At 47.5% G+C, this 18,087-nt stretch overlaps 1 protein-coding gene across 1 annotated transcript in view; it reads left to right on the top strand.

Moving 5' to 3' along the window:
• RETREG1 (reticulophagy regulator 1) overlaps positions 1-18,087 on the top strand; it is a 115,511-nt gene that overhangs the window by 12,219 nt on the left and 85,205 nt on the right. The gene's annotated exons all lie outside the window — the stretch shown is intronic.

Genomic DNA, 18,087 nt, shown 5'->3' with positions numbered 1-18,087 from the left:
CAGCGAAACCCTTTCAAAAGACAGCATCTGTGTGATGAAACAGAAGGTAGGGACTTTGCTGCAGCTTCACTGTCACCTCAGTTTTTAGATGAAGAAACGGAGGCCCAAGCCCTTGCAGTGAGCTGGTGGCAACATGACCTATCTCAGAGCCTCCTGACCCCTTTTGTAAAACCGCACGCTGCCCAGTGTGTAGGTGAGCGTGATGAAACAGGCTAGGAAACAAAATAATCGTGTTCCCGGGTGCCAGGTGCACGGGTCTGATTTGCAGGTCATTGAGGAAACTGGACCCTGTTGATCCAGCTGTGTCTCTGGTGATCTTGAGAGTCTGGAGCAGGTGTGTTGACAGATCTCCCCACGAGTCGCTGGGACCCTCCCAAGCTGCTACCTGTGAGCTTCTGGCCTCACCCTTCCTCCATGCCCCATCAACAGAGCTGAAGTTTGTTCGAAGTCGTTTTTGACAAAAGGAGACAGTTGAGAACTTCCTCTTGCTCTCAGTGGTCGTGGCTTGGCCTGGCCACATCTACCTGAAACAAGATGTCTAGCATCCAGCTAGTGGTAATACTAACCTTTTTTTTTCACACGGTAAGGGTAACTCCCTCCTGGAAACCTTCCCTAGGGTGAAATTCTTGTCACTTGAATATTCATTTACTCTTCAGAGGAAGCATTTTTGTATGTTCCTAAAATACAAACTGATACTTGTGTTTCCTAAAACAACTGCAGGATCCGTTAAAGCGGACATAGCACTTCAGTAGTTACATTGGGTACCAAATAAAACTTCGGGGCTTTGTTGCTGTTGCTGTTGTTAATAAAACTTCTTTGAAATAGCTGTTGACCTCTTCTCGTTAAGCTCCCCTGTAGCTGGTACACGTACTCCAGGGTGTTCGAGAACAAAAACCAGGCATGCACTCAGGGTTTCAAAAGACTCAAACTTTGATGGGAAATAAAATAAAACGTGAAAGTCAGGACTAGAGATGCCCAGGAAACCAGCACAGTTTAGGGTCCATGGTGCACAAGATGCACGGCAGTCACCAGATTCTGGAGAGGGGGTGTCACCACGTGTCTGCAGGCGGCCTCGTGGCCTGCGTGCGGTCTGGGGCTCAGTGGCCCATGAGCGTCGTGCCGTCCCAGTCCATCTTTGGGTGGGGAGGAAAGCACATGGGAGCTGGGGCAGGGACAGTGTGTGGACCTCCTCCCACGGTTGTTTTCCTGCCCCCCGAGTGGGTACATGTTGGGGTATTGACTCTGGAATGGAAACCTCTCTTTCTGTCATTTCACCTTCTTAGGAATGAGTATATATTTTCTTAGTGTACCTTTTAAATTTAACTTCTGAAGACCTCCTGGGTAAATTCAAAACAACTTGTCCTAGAGAAAGGCTTGTCTCAGAGAAAAGCAGTGAGAAGAGAGCATTTCATGTGTGTTGTGTACAGTATTAGAAAGCTTTAGTGAGGGACTTTAACCAGTTTATTGTCTTAGTTTATGCAAAATGGTACATTAAACTCTTAACCTTTTTAAAATAAATATCTAAAATTTAAAGATACTTAGCACAATTTTACTTTTGGCTCAAGTTTTTAAGTTTATTAGAATACGTTTAAAAATGTTTATCACCCAAGGACATTTTTCATTGCTTTTAGAGAGACAGGAATGGAGGGAGGGAGGAAGTGAGGGGTGAGGGGAGAGAGGAACATTGATGTGAGAGAGAGACATTGAGTGGGTGCTGTCTCGTATGCGCCCGGACTGGGGATCGAACTGCAACCTGGAAACGCGCCCCGACTGGAAATCAAACCTCGACCTTTGCGTCTGCAGGATGATGCTCCAGCCAACCGAGCCACACCAGCCAGGGCTAGAATACATTTTTAAATATAATACTATGGAAATAGAAAATATGATTTATAAGTTGCTTTTCTGCTTTTTAAAAAAATTCACTAGTATTAGTGAACACCAACTTTCATTCATCAAGATGGAAAATTGGTAATTTCCATTAAAATTTTTACTTTTCATAATGTCATTAAATATAGCCGAACATTCAGCATGTTTGTATGTCAGTGCCATGGATGACTAAGACTTTGGATCTGTGCATGTGCCAATTTTTAGCTCTAATGTTGCCCATGGGATTTCTGCTATGTGTGGAGTTTGCTTGGTGCAAGCAGGTGCATGTCTTAAGGCTGAGGAGCCCGTGATTGCCATCTGCCTGTGGCGTTCAAGAGCATGGTTGTTAGTAAAAGAGCCATTCTTGGGGTACAGTCACCAGAATGTCAATGGTGACCTTTGCCTTCTAGTTAGAGGGACTCCCGATGTCTGGAAATGAGCCCAGACATACATAATGTATTGGCGCGGCTTTTGCTGTAAGTGTGGCTTCTTAGACTTGACGGGAGGTACAGCCGCTGCCCCGCCTGCAGAGATGAGGGTGCGTGAGAGGGCCAGAGTGCCATCCTCCTGGACCTGACCAACCACGTCATTGCAACAGGGTTTTAGCACCATGGCAGTTGAGAGAGCCAGACTAACTCCCAATAGCCAATGAGAAGCCAGGTCTTCCTTTAAAGAGAAAAGTTAATCTAAGCCAAGGTTCATTGGCCACCCTTGTTCTCAGCTGCTTTTCAGAATTGTATAGAAATGTTCATGCTCCCCCATACCTTTCTCTTCATTTTGGCAAAATGTTACTGTTATGATAGTGTGCTGTAGGGACTTCATGATTAATGATTACATTGATTACATGCATGATTACTTAATTACCCTAACTGACTCAGTCATTCAACAAATACTGAATGAACAACAATACAAAACGTGTTTATTGAACACCTGCTGTTGTCCAGGAGGTGACCTAGTGCTGGGGTGGCATCAGTAAAAAGGTGAGAGTGGGTCCTTCCCTCCTGGACTTTGTAGTGTGGTGTTAGTGATAAACAATGAACAGACAAATAAATGAACAAGTAGAAATCAAGATGAGTACTATGAACGGAGAAAATGTTACTCTGGGAAAGCAGTGGGTGGTCTAATTTGATTTCAGGCTTCCAGGGAGACTGGTCTTTTTTATATTTTAATTTTTTAAACGATTTTTAAAATTTATTTTTAGAGAGGGAAGGGAGGGAGAAAGAGAGACAGAGAGAAACATCAATGTGCAGTTGCTGGGGGCCGTGGCCTGCAACCCAGGCATGTGCCCTGACTGGGAACTGAACCTGCTATGCTTTGGCTCGCAGCCCACGCTCAATCCACTGAGCTATGCCAGCCAGGGCCGAGACTGGTCTTTAGCCTGTGTGGCCACTGAGTGTGGCAGCTGCCTGGCATGGTGTCTGGACTCACTGTTGTGCCTTTGCTGGGCTTTTGAAAACGAACGCTTTTTGCCAAAGAACCCACCTTCTCCTTGATCAGGAAAGCCAGTTCCTTGTGGGGGTAGTGGAATTGAAGTTAACAGTGTAGCTAACTGCTTAGTTGGGTTATTTTTTAAAGACTGTTAACAACAGAGGGCATTTCTATGTCATTTGCAAGGAGAATTTTATCTCTCATTAGCTTTTCTCATTGGATTGCAGTGCAAACTTGTAATTGAAATGTGGGTCCTACTCAGGCTCATGGTCTTTACCAATTCTGTTTGTGGTTCAACTGAGTGAAGCACTTTCTTTTATTGTTTGTGCTTAATGGCAAATGTCGTAAACACAGAAGCTGAGTCGCTCACTTGAGGAACTTAATGAGAAACTGTAATCTTGCCTTATTACGCGTTTTCTTTTCTTCTTCTTCCCCACATTGTTTTTCACGGGCGCCGTCCGTCTTGTTTGGAGAGTTAATATGGGCCTGGAAATCTCAGGTGCAATTATCAACAGAGACATACGTTTTCCGTTGGAGCTTGGGTAGGGCCGTGCAGAGGGACGGCTCCGTCTCCCTTGGCTAATTAGACAAAGTTGTTAGGGTTGTTTCTACCCCTGCGCACTGCCCATGTGTGCACACAAAGGGCGCGGACGGACAGACCTGCTGGGTAAAAGCCGCACCTGTAGCCCCTGAGGGAGCTTTAGACCCTGTGGGCTAGAGGAGGTGGCTTTGTTCCGTCCTGGACCACTTCCAGTCACCACTTCTCGTCTTCCTGTTTCACAGCTCCTTTCTGGCAAACAGTGAAAAGACTGAAAAGCAAACATCCTCATGCGGTCACTTTCAGCAGGTCGGGGAGGTATTGTCCGAGATCATTATTGCGGCCTCAGGGCTCTCAGGGAGCATGGGGTGGCCGCGTGTGACGTTTGCTGTGTCGATTACTTCTCTTTGCTGTGTTCTAAGGATCAGTTCTTTCCATGTTATGAAGATATGGAAATGATCTCTGTGTTAGTTTGTCTTCTCCTATTGGGGCAAGAAAGGGGATTCCTCATCCCCTTTGGGAATGAAGCATCAAATTCTTAGGCTGAAGAGGACTTCTCAGAACCAAATTGTGGCTTCTCACAGCTCAACCAATGTCTTGAGTTCTTGTGGCTTAATCTCAGAATTGAGTAATCTTTTTTCCTTTGATTTGTTCTCCCTTTGCCAATTTTTCTTATCTGTTTGTACTTATTCTGTGGGATTGTAGGTATTTAAGCTCTCCCCATGGATTTTGGACTGAAATAGACTAGAAATAAATGCTCACAAAGGCAGCAAGTGTATGCGTGTGTGTGTGCATGCGTGCCTCTGTGTGTGTGTGTGTGTGCATGCGTGTGTGCCTGTGGCTGGGAGCTGGGGCTCAGGAATGGGGTGAGCTAGCCTCTAGCAGGGTGAATCAGAAACCGGAAAAGCTGGCACTCGTGCTGCCTGTCCCGATAAGCAGAGACAAGGACCGAATCTTTATGGGCGCCTTGTTCAGAGGGCCAGTGGTCTGAGATGGTGGGTTTGTTCCCTGACAGACCGCCTTCCCTTCCCTTTCGGGCCAGCCTTTCTTATAAGGGGGCAAAAGTGTAGGTAAAGGGTCTGGAATTCAAGAGTAAAAACTGTAGGTAAGGGATTTGGGACTCAGAAAAGAGGTTAATCAGATAAAGGCAGCAGTCTGGCAATTTCCCTAACGCCCTTTCATCCGCTGACTGGTCATTTTCGTTATCCGTGTCCTGGGCTGCGGACTGCTGTCCCTGGGACACAGTGGTTCGGATACCACCCTGTGTGCTTATGGTGTCTCCTGGAGCACAAAGGTCATCTGCTTGTGATCTCCCAGAGTCAGTGTGGGCCGAGCTGCAGTCCCTGAAACAAGAGCTTTTTATATGCATTAACTACTAGGCTTGTTAACTATTACCTGAAACTAAAATTTTCCCACCGTTGACTCCCCCATCAAACCCAGTTAAGGGACTTAATCTTCCTGAGCTTCAGTCTCCTCATGTGTAAACAGTGGGCACCTCCCAGAGTGACCGGCAAGGATCAGGGAGGGAGCCCCCCTCGAGTCTGCAGCACGCAGGCCGTGAGTTCATGCAGGCCAGTGCCTTGCCCTGTGGTTCTTTCCCAGAATCACACTTTCCCACTTAAAAATGTCCCATTAGCTCTGGAGGGTGTGCCTCAGTGAACTGAGTGCTGGCCTGTGAACCAAAAGGTCGCTGGTTGTCTCAGTGTGATTCCCTGGTCAGGGCACATGCCTGGGTTGTAGGCCGGGTCCCCAGTTGGGGGCATGTGAGAGGCAACTGATCGATGTTTCTCTCCCTCCTTCCCTTTCCCTCTCTCTAAAAGTAGATACAATCATAAAAAAACGGTTCCATTAAATTTTGCATTGATATGTGTTTATGCTAATGATTGAAACTTATTTTAAAAGCCACCATCTATAAAAGAAGACACGATTATTTTAAATGTGAATAACATTATAGCTAGAGGGAGCCTGGTTTGTGAGTGAACTTGCCCTTCAGGGTCCTGAGCAGGTTTGACGTGGGAGGACTCTGGGCTGTGGCGGCTCCATGCCCTTGGTGTGCACGCTCCCTCCCTCCGCGCGCACAGGTCTACCAGCAGGAGCCAGGGCCCTGCCGAGGGGCCCAGAGGTCCCATGGTATCAGGGGCTGAAGTTGGGGGACCTTGAAGAGTTGACAGCTGTCATGAGAGATTCGTTCTCACCCCAGGCTCACTGTCAGTTTGGCAGGCTCCAGGGACCAAGTGCAGGGCAGCTGGAGGGCGGAGGTCCTTCAGGCGGCCGGTCCCTCTCAGGCAAGTATGCTCGTGCACAGGCACTCCCTGACTCTCCAGCTCCACCTCTGTCTGTGCATCTCTGCGTTTGCCTCTTTCTCTGCCTTCTTTTCCAACCGGTTCCATAGGAAAGAATCAGAAAGAGCTTTCCTACCTGGGATAACATAACACAGTCTCTGGCCTCGAGGTCGCCGCGCTGGTCGAAACTCAACTGGATTGGTTGTGAGCCCAGAGTGGACGGTTCTGATAGACACATTGGTGCCCAGATGCTTGCAGCCACTTTCTCCTGTGCCTCAGGTTCGTGCGCAGAGTGGCCGGGGGTCACAGTTCCCCGAGCACTGGAGTAGCATCCACGGCCCTGTCCTTCTGTGCCAGCAACTAGAAGGCCATCCCCTGGACTCACCACAAACTCTTTTAAACAAAATTGCAAGTTTTGAAAACATTTACCACCCTGGTTAGCCAGGACAGTTGCACCAAGGAGGGTTGTAATCCCTTGCTTTGAATTCCTTACCCTACTCTTGCCTTCCATGGGGACAGATGCCCAAGCATGTCATCACTGTCCTGCCACTTACATGTATCTGCAGAAACTACAGTGGCAAAAGTCCACACCCAGCTCTGAGTATCCTGTGGTTTTTTGAACATTTCATCATTGACTAAGAGAGAAAGACGGGTGACGTGTTCCTGGGACAGTGACAGGATGTTCCCGATGTTAAGGGCATGCCACGTGGGGAGGCTGTTCAGCTGAGTTCTTAGGCAGGGGTGGGCTCATAAATGGGGGACCCTGGGTCAGCTCCATGGGGCAGTGCAGCTTCAGCGTACCCATAAGGGACCCTTGAATTTGGCCCTCAGATAAACGGCCCTCCTAGGCGTGGCAGAATTACTAATTCAGTGCTCAGTCTATTTGATGTGTTGGATGTTTGAGACAAATTAGACAGTTGCTTCTGTGTGTCATGTGATCATTTGGATCTTTATTAGGGTGACCATGTAACATTCGTGTAATTTATTGTCTAAACCTAAGGGTACCAGGACAAGGTATAACTCAGGATATTATTGTTTCTCTGAACATAAGTAACCTGTTCTAATCTACATAGTTTGCTCAGATACAGTGTTGGTCTCTTTGTTCACTGAGTGTAGCAGCCCGAGAAGACATCTGGCTTTGCAGCAGGGAGTTTGGAGGAGACAGACCTGGTCCTCAGCTCTGTGGGGCTCACAGGACCAACTGCAGGGCTTGTTGACCTTGACACGGAAGGAGACCTTGGAACTGGCGGTCCGTCCACACACTTGGCTCAGGGTGTAAAAGCCTCAGTCCTAGTTCTGGAACCTCATGGTTTCAGACTGGGAATGGGAGGTCTGGGCTGTGGGAAATCTCGTTGCTGAGCCTAGGATCTTGATGGAGTGGTGTGTCCAGGAGGCCTGTCTATATGTGGATCTTAGACAATGTGTGATTAGGGTCATTCACCTGGAAAGGGATTGGCTGGAGCTACGGAGGCAGAGCCGTAGCAGGGCTTCCCGTGAGGAGGGGGAGGAAGGGGAGAAGGGTAGGGATGAGCCGGAGAGCCTGGCCCAACAGAACCAAGGTGGAGCTGACGCCACTCCGGGGCTGAAATCTAGTTCCTCACATCTTGGTCTTTCAGAGTGAACACGGTAGAGGAACCGGAGGATCTTCCACAGCTGTGGCAGTGCCATCAGTTTGGAACTGCGGGGTGGCGGGATTCCTTTTTGGGATCCTGGCCCAGGCCAGGTACACTGAAGTCACTGGTGTGTGCCTGCCCTTTCCCCTGCCCCCAGAGCTGTTCTTAGAAACTCTTCAGCACCTGCCACTGTGTCTTGCACCCGGTATATGCACGTATTTATTCATGAAGGAAGAGGCTCCGAAGTACAGCTCGATATTTGGGTCAGTTACATGCAGGGCTCCAGGTTTACGGTGTTTGGACTCAGAGAGGATTTGACTGGGCATGGCCTGAGAGACCGTCGCAGTCCAGTGTTGGTAAAGCTGGCTGTGAACACGGAGGTTCCCGAACTTCACCCCCGAGGACTCCGATTTCCCAGGTGCAGAGTGAGGCCCAGGGATCTGTGTTTTCAGAAAGTGCCCCAAGTAATTGTGATGGTCAGCCAGTCTGGGGAAGGTCTTACCTATGAGTGCCTCCCTTCACAGATGAACACACAGAGGCACAGGGAGGAGGGTGTGCATGTCTGTCTCGTTGGCTGAGCTGGCCTCTCGGCACAGCTGCGATTTGGCTGAAATTCAAGCTCTGGCAGGTGCCACTGGGCCGTTACCGTATATTTCATTGCTATTTGCATGAAAACCCAAATATACCAGTCGGGCTGCTCGTGACAACAGCTTCCTGACCCTCGTGTATTTCCTTCTCTTTCCCTCTCTGCTTCTGGGTTTCACCGTCCCCTCTTTCTTCCCTTTGTCCTTCTTACCCTCCTGCTACACTGCAGTGTGTGATGTTGGTCAGATCTCTTCCTCTTTCTTTTTCTAGTTCCTTTCTGTGAGGGCATCTGATAGTTCCTATTAAACTTACTGGTAACTCAGCCGGAGTGGGCTGCAGAGGTCGACTCCCATTCCTGGCTCGGAGACCTCTTCTCCTGAGACACAGTGACCAACGTGGATAGGAGGCCGAGGCTCCCTGGTTGGGCGGATATTATATAATAAATGGGCCTGAGGACCCCATTGCACTGTCCTGCTGCCCCCAACTGGATTTGCCCTTGGCTTTTGTCATCATTCCAATGCACAGCAGGAACAGAGCAGGCCGAATTCCTCTTCCCCTGACCTCAGATGAACTGGATTTCACTCCAGTGGTGCCCTTGACTTCTCCAGCTCTCTGGGCTCCAGAACGCAGACTCCCCACGGCTCCTCCCCACTGTCTTGTGGGTTCTCCACCGTACCCTGCTGAGCTGGGTGCATTCCCCGCATTCACTGGATTAACCACCGCCAGTTCCTGCCAGAGCCCTCCTGTCTCCCTCTCCCACGGCTTCCTGGTCGCTGCCGCCCAGCGTTCCCCTGCCTGTGGGTGTCTCCCACACTTCTCATCTGCCTGCACAACCAAGCTCATCCCTTCATTTTTTCTCTATATTTCTCTCTTTTTTGCCTCTGATTCACTTTTTTTGGTCATTATAACTGAAGAAGTATTTCTCTAGGAAAAAAAGCCTTCTGAGTTTTATCTCCCATTTGTAATTCATTGAGCCACTACTTTTTCTTGCTTCTTTTTGAGTAACCTCTTCTTTACAAATTATTTAAAACTATATATTTTGTTGGTTTTTAATATAATCCCCCTTTCCCCAGTATACACGTACGTGTAAACTGATCTGAAATTTGGGTGCACTTTACAATGCAGGGCTTCACAGTTTGTTTGGCAGCTCCCCCCCATCCCCCACGCCCCTTAAAAGTATGTAATTTAGTGCACACAACATCTTCAGACACTTTCTGCAGGATCTATAAAAAGGCTAGGGGAAATGAAAGTTAACTTTAGTTGAGATTCAGAATTTTGCAATAATGAGGGACATGCCTGCCAGTATGTCTGACTCTTAAGAAGATGACAAGATATTTTCCAGGAAAATGTGACGGTCTGGACTTTGAGTAATGCTGGGTGAACCACTGTGCCTCATGAGGCCCTTCTCTTGTGATTGGAGCCGCTGTGACGTCCAGTAGTGCCGACCCCGTAAAGGCCTCTCCATAGGGGAGCCTGTGGTGAGAGGTGTTTCGGTGAATGAAAGCGGAGTCTCCATTTCGGATCTCTAGTTTGAAAGATTTAGAAAGCAAGTAGTACAGATTAATTCCTACATCAGAACATGGAGGTTTTCTGTGCTTTTTGTCTATAGACTTTCTTTCTGAAGACAAAAGAAATGTATGTTTTAGCAGTTGACGCCATTCATTTCGTAGTCCTACGTGGGCTGTGCTTTACCCAGAAACGAGGTCAGGTTTTTACACCTGGGCACACTCACTTCCATCCATTACCAAAGAAGGCTTTTGGGTGGTGTTTTTTTTTTGCTTTATTTTTGTGAATGCTCCATTTCTTTGCTTTATAAAAATTGGATCCTGTTGAGCCACTTAGTTATGAGGTAATGAAAAATTTAGTTAGGTTTTCCTTGTCAAAGGGATACACAAGTACCCCCAATTTGTTTTAGAGATTTGTATTTAGCCGCTGAGTAGTTCCACAGAAGGCCCCTCTGCAACCTTCGCCTCCTGTTTCATCATGAACATTGTCCCCACAGCCCAGGGCCTGTCCGGGCGCTCTGGCCAGCCTGGACACCGTGGGGGACTTCCGCCAGGTGCATACGGAGTGCTTGGAAACCCATAAAGGGACAAGGAAGAGCTGTGGCCCTGAATGATCGTGCACGGAAAGCTGAGATGACGTGTCACCCGAGATCAGTAATTTAGTCCCCGGCCTGCCCCTTTCCTTTTTGAGCATCTCCAAGGAGTGAGCGCCCAGTGCTCATGTGCATGGCTCGTGAGCAGCACACGCACACTAATTTGATGTTATTAAGTCAAAGCCCATGATTTGGTAGGAAAATTTTCTACTTAAAATCATGGCACTTTCCAAAATGGACATAATTTGGGGATTCTGCAGCCTCCTTGTTTTTTTTTTTTTTAACCCTAGTAGAGGGTTGACCCTTACAGTCTTCTAGGCTGTCCCTGGGTCTTCTGGATCTCTGCTTGTTTTCCTTATGCTGTCGTTTGTCTCCGAACATACGGATTGAATCTCAGTTTTTAGCTGACCCAGATAGCAGAGCAGAGACTAGTCCAATAAACCATCCCAACAATACCAGGTGGGCTGTAGCAGCTGGCTACTTGGAGACCAACTTAAATTCAAAACAATGTAGCTGAACCAGAAAATGAAAGAGAAGAAGGTGAGGGAAAAGCAAAACACGACAGGAAGAAGCAAACAGACACACGTGTCTGACGTAAAAGCGGATCAGAGCGATGCTGTACGGGCGTGGCTAGGAGTCGTCCGGGGGCTGTCAGAGTCAGAAGCCACCGATGCAGCTGCAGGTCCCCAGACCGATTTGGATGAAGACAAGGGTCAGTGGCCTTCTTAATTGAACTAAGAACTGTTTCAAGGAGGAAAAAAGCCTTTATTGATCACTGATGGGGTTCCCTCCAAGATGCACTGAGGGTGGGACCAGGACAGTGGGTGCACAAAGGGCCCTGCACGGGGGATCAATGCGCTGAGGTGGCCGTCTTGCAATTCTCACTACTCTCGCCTCTGAATCTGTGTTTCGTAAGTGAAATCTGATGGGACGGTGAGGCATGTGCTGAGGTTGTGGAGCCTCAGCTCACAGGTGGTCCTATCTCCCCAGGGTGGGGTCCTTGCCTCTCCTTCCCTGCCTCTTGGTGCCAGTTCTGCCCAGCTGTCCCCTCCCCACCCTGCCTTGCATTGACTGCCCAGGGCAGTAGTCGAGGTGCACTGGTGCAGCAGGTGGGAGGGAGCCGTGTTCCACTGTGGCCATCTGCCCCTCCCTGGGGCCTGAGCACAGGTGTGAGGAAGGTTTTCCTGGGGCACGTGCCCTGTGACTGCAGGATAAGGTGGTTACCTCCTTTGTTCTGGCTGGCAGCACCTTGGTGCATGGAGTGGCGACTGGGGAGGGGCCTCGAACCCACCCTGGATTGAGGGCCCAAATGTCCCCGGAATGCAGGTTCCAGTTATCTTGGGGATCTCCCATTTGTCATGGGCTGGGGCTGTGGACTGGTGGGATGGGGGTGTTAACTTCCCCACCCCCAGCAAGGTGTCTGCATTTTCACTCTTCAGTGGACCTCAGAAATTGTGGAACCCCCTGAAAACGGTGCCTCTCCATACACCCCTCCCTTCAAAGTTTCCCATCACTGTGCTTCTCGTGGCATCTTGGGCATCCTGTGTTTTCACCATAGCCATCTGTTAATAATTATTCTGCAGCATCCCAGAATCCTCTGACCACTATAGGTGGCCATCTTTTCTTCAAATTCCTCCACAGATAAGGTGCTCACTGCAAATTTCTATGGATTCTGTGGGCAGGTAGCAAGGTCACCCCAGAGTTCAGATCAGGCTGTGCCGTGTGACACCTTTTGACAGGTTCTATTGGTATTTAGTTCTTCTACTGAGAACTGCTCCATACCTCAAAGTAATTCTCAGCAGTGGCCGGGCAGGTCAACACTTACAGACACGTAGACCTTAGGAATGTAGTTGTGTTCAGCAAGGGGTGAAAGAAACTCTCTTATGTCTTTGTGGACAAGGTGATGCATAGACAAGAATATAGTGGCAAACTGCATGGTCTGCTGTATTCATGAAGTGCCAATCCGTGAACCTCGGGCCCTCTGGGAGCAGTTGCTAGTGGGGACTGATATGACCGCAATACTGATGGGCGAAGACTCATGACACGCAGTACCAGCGTGTCAGTGTTGCGGCGTGGGACAAGACAACAGATGTGATTGATGCCACCATTAAGGTCTGAAGGTTTGAATGATGGGCCGTGTCAAACAAGAACAAATTTAATAGGACATACTTAGATTCAAAAATTGCATCTGAAAAATAGAATCCTTGGGGGTTTTAACTTCCTGTAAATTCAGAATAAGCCAGCATGCTGATTGAGCTATTTAAAAATAAAAGATTGTGCTCAAATTATTGGAAAACTCATGGCCACAAAAAATGCTGCACACAAATTTTTAGAGCAGTTTTATTCATAATTGACAAAAGGAAGCAACCCAGATGTCCGGTGAATGGACAAACTGTGTACATCATACATAGAATACTCTTCGATAATAAAAAGAAACGAGCCATCAAACCATGAAGCAACAGGGAGGAAACTTAAATACTGCTCAGTGAAAGAAGCCAGCCTGAAAAGGCTCCATACTGTGTGATTCCCAGTGTATGACATTTGGAAAAGGCAAAGCTTTGGGGAGGGTGAAAACACCAGCGGTCTCCAGGTGTGGGGGCCAGGAGGAGGGATAAGCAGAGCAGAGCTCAGGGGATTTTGAGAGCAGTGAAAATCCTTGGTGTGATGCTATGCTAGTGCATACGTGACCTTATGCGTTTGTCAAAACCCACAGAATTTACAGCAGAAAGAGTCAACCCTAATGGGAACTGTGGGCTTTAGTTGTATTGATATGGGATCATCATTACAACAGTTCTATCACTGATGAACATGGGAATACTAAGGGGAACTTCGCAGGGAAAGGAGATTTGGGAAATTTCAGGACTGTCTGCTTAATTTTTTCTATAAACCTAAAACTGTCCTAAAGAAAATAAAGTCTGTTAACTACAAAATACCTGTATAAGTAGAGCTATGGAGTCCAGAGCAAAGGGGTTTAAGGTTCCTCCTGGTTTCCGCACTCTGTAGGGAGCAGAGGGCCCTGCGGGAGCATTTGGTAGGAGAGGTCACCACCTGGACCCCGGCCAGAGGAGGGGTGGGGCACCTCAGGAAGAGTAAAGGAACCAGCACATTTGTCCTGAGGAAGACAACACTTCAAGAAGTTTCTGCAACCCTGCTGGGGACTGCTCGGTGTCTTTGAGGAGTATCCCTGGAATATCTCAAGTCAGTTTGGCACACCGAGTAGACACACTCCCACAAATTAGTGACAGTCCTTCCAGCTATTTTCCTGTGATAACAGGCAGACGGAGAGGCAGAAACTGGCGACTGGGAGAGATCCAGCAGGGTGGTAAGAGGGCTGGTCTAGGTTCACACCTGGCCCCGCCTCTTCCTGGTCCTGGGGCCTTGGGCGGGTTTCCTGACCTCTGTTTGCTCACCTGTAAAATGGGGATAATGGTAGGTCCTTCCTCATGGGATTGTTGTAAGGATTAAATGAGGGGACACATGTGAAGTTCTTAGAATAGTGCTGGCACCAGATATCAGCTTTATCATTCAGCCACAGTTCAGTTCTGGGAGGCAGAACCAGCACCAGTAGGTGGAAGGAGGTGATGTGCCGTGGAGAGCTTTCTCACTCTCGCGTTCCAGCCTCCTTGAGCTCATGCAGTTCCCTCTGCTTATGCTGTTCCCCAGCTTGGAACACATTTGTCTCTTTCCACCTGGCCAAGTCCGGCTTCTCTGGGAAGTCAAAGCTTAAACACCACCCTCTCTCGAGCATTTTCTCTGACTTCCTTATATGCTTGTCAGCTCTCTTTGTTCCCACAGCATTTTGAATCGTACTGAGGTTAAACACAGTTGTTTACCTGTCTGCTTCCGGCTCGGTGGGGGGGCAGGCTGAGATCCGGTCATCTGTGTGTTCCCCGCAGCCAGTCCAGCCTCTGACCCTCGCTGTGGGATGAAAACAGAATCACCAGTAACAGTGGGAGACTGCAGGAAACGGGTGCTGCAAGGCAGGCCGAGCTTCCTGATGGGAGGCGTATTTCAGGAGAGGCGGGTGATGCTGACGGAGGGGCTCATGGACCAGAGGGCTGCTGTGTCTGTCCAGGCGGCGCCGCAGAGGGCCGGCGTCAGAGCTCGGAGGGCCGGCAGCCAGGGGCACATTTGATGTCCTATAGGACAGTTTTCATACAAAGAAAAGACTGGTTGGAAACAATTTCACTTTCTTAAAAATAAATTTTGATTTAGTAAGATCATATATTCAAAACCCATATTTTTTCTTTCAGCATTCCATTTTAGCTGGCATAATCTATTTTGTTTACTAAATCAAGCAGGTTTTAACAACCATTCCGAAGATAGTCTTTGGTGGGTGATTGGTTTTATTACAAAGTTTAGTCATACTCCTCTAAACATTTAAAATGAATTTGTAAAATCTGTATTTTCTGTGTTCACTTGAAGTACGTCACCTTCAAAGATTACTAAGGGGGTAGGTACCAAAGAGGCTCAAGAGCAAACCCGAGGAGGTTCCCACCAGCCAGGATGGGACACCCGAGGGTCAATAGGGACAGCACTGCAGCCGGCCAAAGCACATCGGATATGTTGGTAATGACACCAAAAACCCAAGAGGAATGAATCAAACCAGCTTTGTAACCTTTAGGGGACACTAAAGAACTGCTTCATTATATTGAAAGCTGGTCAATTAAGAGAAAGAAGCAACTATTGATCCTGCCTCTCCTGTGAGACCCCTGTCTCCCAGGGATCGAACACCAACCACCGAGGGGAAGTTTCTCTGTGTGGATGTGACTGGCTAACACCTGCAGCACGAATGAGGGGTGTCGCCTGGGTGTCTCCTGGGAAAGACTGCTAATGTCACAAAAATATCAACACCAGACACCCAGACAGTATGTGCCTCCTGATGGAAATACACACCACCACCTGTCTTGTCGTTGTATAGGAAAGAAAAAGTGGGACGTAAATCTGGCCACGGCTCTAGATCCAGCTACCAATTTTTACAGCCTGCAGAAGGGACAGAGGAAAATATTTAAACTCAATCACAAGAATAACAGTGCAGGATTCTTAGACAGTGGAAAACTTTACTGGAGAATTGAGTCTGTTTTTTCTGCAAACATATTCAAGCCAAAAAGAGAGAGAGGAGAGGAGAGAGAGGTAGATGGCAGGAGACCTGCAAATTACAGGAAACTTAAGACACACACCGCACAGACTCGGGGTGTGACTTCCTCGGATCCTGTCTATGGCAGTGTTGCAGAGTGCGTGTGTGTGTGTGTGTGCGCATGTGTGTGCGCATGTGGGCGTGGGGCGTGTGGAAGGAGATGGGGAAAGGGGAGCCTTCACAGGGTACCTGACGACATTAAAGAAGTAAAACAGTTTTACAGTACGATAGTGGTGTTGTTAGTTTTAGAAGTTCTTTTTGGGGGGAAGATAAATGGCAATATTTACAAATTAAATTATACGATATTTGCGATTTGCTTCAAATAATTTTGGGGTGAGGTGGGGGCAGAGCTTAGTGGATGGGAATTTAGAAAAAACAAATTAGCCATAAATGGCAAATAGTTGGAGCTTGGTTTATTACACCTTGGGGTCTCTCTTTTTGTGTATGTTTGAAATTTACCGAAGTAGGAGTTTTTAACCTACAACTTTGTCTAGCAACCCAAGCCTTCCCAAGTATTAAGCAATTTCTATAAAAAGAATAAATTAAACTCAGAGCATTCCTAAGATTTTAATTTCAAATCCCAAGTCTAAATTATACAACTACATATTTTAAGTTGGAACCGTAAGGTGGATCATCTTAGTATAAATAATTAAAACACCAAATATGTGTAAGTTTTTCTAAGTTCAAATTATTAATATTTGTGTTTCATGTTTTAGAAATTTCTATACTTAATTCTTGGGGTTCACTTTGGCTTGACCATCCCAAGCCATTGTTGGGGTTGTCTTCTCATCTGGATGAGGATTCCTAAGGACCAATGAGACCCTTGGCCGAGGTGTCACCTGGACACACAGGGGCATCACATCCCCAGTGCTCTTTGGAGTTTCCATGGCTGTGTCTTCAAATTAGGTCTTCTGGGAGCCAGAGCTGTGGGCTGAAGCCCTGTCATTACCTAATTTTTGTATTCCTGGAAGATTGTAACTTCCACTAAGAGAATAAGTAGTGACCTTCAGTGCTTCCGTTGGTTTTGCATTTCTTTGATTTTTTAGAAAAATATTTCTAAGGTTTCCTAGCCAGATCTAAAGACCTTTACACTTGTGGGAACTTTCTCTTCTAGGGCTTTGCCTGAATCTACAAAGAAGGCCATTCAAATGAGACACACTGGTCAGATGTTGGCAGACCCTCTGATACAGAGTGACTCAGACTGTGAGCGACAGCTCATTTGTGGGCCCCGAGTCACAGTCCACAATGTAATAGAACTCAAGGGAAAGTATCAGAAGGCATTACAGATTGTAAGGATAAATATTATTTTTTGAGACTATTTTTTGTATATATTTACATGCAAGTGAATTTCTGACTGTGGGTCACCATCAAAAATTTTGAAAGCTGCCACTTCAGTATGAGGTGGGGAACCCCCACAGAGCCTGGCACACACACAGTTAGCAAGGATTAATGATAAACTGATAGGGAGGAGGTAGGCTAAGAAAGAAAATAAATACCAGAAAACAACCTGGATTAAAACGAACATTGGAGTTAAAAAAAAAAAAAGGGAACACAGAGTAAGCAGCAGTTGTTTTAGTGGAGGAAAAATAAAATTACTGAAGACACAGGTGTTTGCATTGTGGGTTATCTTTTACACCTGCTCCTTCCCACTGTGCTCTTGTTCACCGTTAATTCCATGTTGGTAGCACAGTGCCTGGCCCAGTAGGCAATCCACAAATAAATATTTATCGAATGTAACTACTCGGAGTTAGACCACTTGCTTCAGAGGACCTAGAGGAAGAGCCTGGGCTCTGGGAATCTGTGTGTTAAGTAGCTTCCCAGGCAGTCCACCTGGCCGCAGTTGCAGACCAGTATTTGAGAATCACTGACCACTCATTTTCCTGTCCCAGGTCGCTCACATGGTTAATGTTAGAACCAAAGCTAGAACTTGGCTGGCCCACCTTCTGGGAAAGGACTTTACCCACAACTCCACCAGTGTCTCCCGTTGACCGCTTCTCACCAAACATGACCTTGTAGTTAATGCCCAAGAGCCCATACTTCTGTATTTCATCTCGTGCTCTCTGCTGTGCACGCCCCACGCCACCCCACATTTTCCTAAATCACTTATCATTTCATTTTCCTACTCTATACGTTTGGCTTCCTCCCTGTTGCTGGTATTAAGACCAAAAGCCCTAACATATCATTCAAGGGCCTGCCTCAGTCAGCCCCCAGCCTGTCTCCTTGATCTCCCCACTCTCTCTTTTACCCTTCTCCTTCTGCTGGGGCCATCCCGGACACTCGGCATGCCCTGACTCTGGTATTCTGTTCATGTTTCATCCTGCAGTTGGAACAGCCTCTGTTTTCCTCTAAACTGCATTTATCCTTCCAAAGTTCAGGTGCCACTTCTAGAACGTTTTTTCTGACTTAATTGTTTCTTCTTTGCTTCCCTCTGCTCTTGGTTCACGTTCTATCACAGGACCCAAGATGCACCGCATTGGACTTTGTTAGCTCAGTCTCTATTACTTTCTCAGATGACGAAGATGATGATGTCTTCTAGTTTC

The sequence above is a fragment of the Phyllostomus hastatus genome, unplaced genomic scaffold, assembly GCF_019186645.2.
Source record: "Phyllostomus hastatus isolate PE091 unplaced genomic scaffold, TTU_PhHast_1.1 phas_contig_58, whole genome shotgun sequence".
Classification (NCBI taxonomy): domain Eukaryota; kingdom Metazoa; phylum Chordata; class Mammalia; order Chiroptera; family Phyllostomidae; genus Phyllostomus; species Phyllostomus hastatus.
The sequence above is the reverse complement of the archived record's forward strand: the minus strand, read 5'-3'. Positions and strand labels throughout refer to the sequence as shown.